We start from the raw sequence: 4,080 nt of genomic DNA, 5'->3' as shown, positions 1-4,080 counted from the left end.
CCATGAGTAACTTCTGGTGTTGTCAATCCCAACACAATGCTGAACAACAGGCAACACTCTCTTGGACGATTATCAGCCCCTTAGCCAAATTTATTATAGCTTCTCTCTATTTTTTGCTACTTAGTTAAAGCAAAATGAAAAAAAAAAGCTTACCTTTATAAATAAAAGCTAGGGAAGGAATCGTGAATCTCTTCAGTTGACTTCTCTGTGTGTGGAAAACATTTATAAAGCTATACCTGTCTAATATAACACAAAATCATCACATGCAATCAGACCATCGAGTGCTCCAAACCTCCTTTCACCTTGTACTACACAAGGGATCCAAATAAAACTTTCTGCAGATTTCAAGAAGCTTGCTAGGCCTTCCCATGGGGATACACCAGCTCTCAAACAAATTCTTATCATACTTTTTATGTTCTTCAGAGTATCAGTGATCGTATACATTACCACACCCAAACTTGCCATTGCAGGTCATCTCTGCAAAGGGATGCAATTAGGTATTGGGATGAGCAGGTATAAAACCCTGCTGTGAGATAAGAGACTGAAAACACAGAGTTGTATGATACCAGGTGCTGATTTAAAAACAGAGAATGGACTATCAGATATTGTGAGAGGAAAAAAAAGGTTATATTATTTCCAGTGCTCTATATCAGGGCACATGCAAGGCTTCTCTGCAGTTTAGGGACATCAATTTCTTTTTAAAATCAGAGTCTCTGCCTTCCTCAAAAAAAACCTCACCACCATACTAATGGATCAAACCATGCTCTTTGTATAGCGTTTTCTCCACTGACCATCTCACAGGTTTTTCAGGTCCTTTTTCTTTTTTTTTTCATGTCTTTTTATGATGCAAGCAATATAATTTCTTTGTTTTCTGTCAAAAAAATGGTATTGCAATAAAATGCACCCAATTTCAATGCACAACAGAAAGCTGTTGACATAATATCTAACACTGCAGTTACTGAACTTTACTGAAGACAAATTCACTCCATGATGCACCTGATGCAATAAAATTGTTGTTTGATGAAGCTCTACTTGTGTACTTCTGTGCCGTCTTGTTTGGCTGCTAGTATTAAATATCAGCCAGGCTTTTGAACTACTTTCCAGACTAAAAAGTCTCCTTTTGCCGTGACCATCCAGAGATTCCCGGCAGGAAACTTACAGATCACCAGCAGTGAAGCAAATTCGATCAGATCAGCTTCTCACTTGCTGCTATTCACCAGTGAGACAGGTACAGGCTGAGATCTTCCAGCTACACTGAGTAGTTCTCTTTTTCATCTTTCATTTTGATATTGGAGGGATTGGGCTATAAACCATCATTGTGATCATTTGGCCTAGGCCAGACTGTCCACAAAGCTTCCAAGGCATAGTAAGACAAGATTTTGCTCACAGACGAGAACACTGGTTACAAAGCAGGTTTATAGACAAAGGATTGCAACTGAATTATGTACTTTCAGGCTGAACCATTAGTGGTATAAAAGTCATAGCTCTTGTTTACTTCTTTGGCACCAAGTTAAAGGCAGAGCTCATATCTTGAACCAAACTCCAGGAGTGAATGTATGTTTGGTCTGGAGGTCAGCTCGGGCTGAGACACCAAGCTGCAAACCTTCAAGATGCCATGGCTCTGAACTTTGCAGAGTCTCGAGGACAGCACACCTGAGCTGGATACACTTGCTGAACAGAGGAACAGCAAAGAAGCTGTTTCTTTGTGGGGAACATCAACTGCTCTTCTCCTTTCCCTGTTCTGACACAGAGGTGGTAAGTGGCTGTGAGTTAAGCACAAAAATAAATGACATTTTTATCCCAGCATTTACATCCTTCTGTTAGTAATATCCTGACAAGCTTTGAAACTTCTGGTTTTTTTTGTGGCTGCTTGGCCTTTATGACATTTTGTTCTTCAGTTGTCCTGGCACTCAAGGGGTCTAGTTTTATCCTGAAAGATTGAGATGCTGTAGTACAAACGGACAGGAAAAAGAGGGTCTTGTGGTACAGAGCTCCCTGTTAAAATTATTTCTGAGAAAAGGAGCTAATAATCACTTACTATGCTTTCCTTTTTCTTTTTCTGTGGGTTTTTATGTTATTTAAACAGGATAGTAGCTTTATCCATTTTAGTAAATCACCAGAAAAAGCATTAACCTGAAATTAACCTGAAAGCCCACAACAATTGAGTAGAAAAGCCTTTCATAAAGCAACAAAACCAGTGCTGGAGGAGAAGGTAACAGTGACTGCAGCAATTTGGCTGCAACCAAGAGTCATGCAAAGGGCAGGAGTTATAGCCAGGGAGCTGTGGCTGCCTATAGCTGGAAACATCAGAAACAGTCACATCATCTTGATAAACATCTCACTGCTTAATAAAGTACCTGTTCACTTTTAGAAACCTACGTTTCTCTCCTGTTACCACTCAGCATGCGACAAAAAAGTTACCTCACTGTACATGGCATTATCAATTGCTCAGTGTATTTATATTACATCTCCAACACTTGTTTATGCTTCTGTTTTCAGAGCAGTTCCTTTATCTCACTTTTTATATCTGATCACATTTCTGGACTGCCAACAATAAATGCTGTTGCTAGTCATTGTAAAAATAGTTGTGACCATCCAAAGAACGCTCTTTTCACTCCTAATTATCAAAAAATGAGAGGCATGACTGAAATTTGGAGAACAATAATATTTATGAAATTTCCAACAGCTTTGAACAGGTTGAGTTAGCATAAGGACAGCTGCGACGCAGGAAGTTTCATCCAAATATGAGAAAGAACTTCTTTACTGTGAGGGTAACGGAGCCCTGGCACAGGCTGCCCAGGGAAATTGTGGAGTCTCCTTCTCTGGAGACTTTCAAAATCCACCTCGATGCAACCCTGTGTGATGTGCTCTAGGCAATCCTTCTTTAACAGCAGGGTTGTACTACGTGATCTCCAGAGTTCCCTTACAACTTCAACAGTTCTGTGATTCTGTCTGTCCCGAAGTGGTCAAATCATGTAGCAAACTATTAAGAAAACTGAATAGCCTTCATCCTTTAGGACATATGTTAAAGATCGTTTCTGCTTGTATAGGCTCATCTTCACTCTGTGATAGCTCTTTGCCTATTAGCTATGGAGCAAGAGTTGTTATGCTCTACCTTGCATGCTTATCCCTCAGTAATGATACTGTGATGAAAAGGCAAAACTCAAGAACATTATATCCACTTTTAAAAAACAAGGCATTAGGAAGTAAGTGGCTTATGAAAGTCAAATAGAAAAAAAAGATGGGAACAGAGAAGTCTTGATTCCTTTGTATAGGAGAAAATATCCCTGGTACTTTCAGATTGATGAAGGTAACACTGTAAGTATTGTACACTCACAGAACTGCACAGCCATTCATTTTTAATTAACTCACAGCTTGTATTGCTCAAAGGTTAGTGACTGAGAGAGAGCTTGGAATCCCATTACACTGAGATGTTATCCGGACACACAGCAGCATATGACCTGCAAAAACTCTCATCTAAAGGCTGACCGCAGATGGAAGGAAAACAAGTTTGTAATCCCTTTTTCACCAACCAGAATTTGGGAACGAGCAAGCATATTGCTCAAAGCAGTACAAAGGTGTTGTAAAACTAGGAAGTGAACATGGATTTCCAAAGCTGTAGGCTATCATCTGAGAGCTGGTTGCACTACTTCTTTTCAAAGAGAATCCAACTTTTAAAAAGCACATCCCAGTCATTTTGTTAGGTCCCTCTTTATTGAGTAAACATAGAATGACGGAATCATAGAATCATTAAGGTTGGAAAAGACCTCTAAGATCATCAAATCCAACCACCAACTCAATACCACCATGACTACTAAACTATGTCCTGAAGTGCCACGTCTACATATTTTTTAAATACCTCCTGGGATGGTGACTCCATCACTTTCCTCAGCAGCCTGTTCCAGTTATCAACACTCCCACTCAATTCGGTGTCAACTACAAACTTAGTGAGAGAGCACTCAATCCCCTCATCCAGATCATCAATAAAGATATTAAACAAGACTGGCCACAAAACTGAGCCCTGGGGGATACTACTTGTGATCGGCTGACAACTGGATTGAGCTCCATTCACCACCACTC

The sequence above is a fragment of the Apaloderma vittatum genome, unplaced genomic scaffold (genome assembly GCF_000703405.1).
Source record: "Apaloderma vittatum isolate BGI_N311 unplaced genomic scaffold, ASM70340v1 scaffold5457, whole genome shotgun sequence".
Lineage (NCBI taxonomy): Eukaryota > Metazoa > Chordata > Aves > Trogoniformes > Trogonidae > Apaloderma > Apaloderma vittatum.
This window is presented reverse-complemented; position numbering follows the sequence as displayed.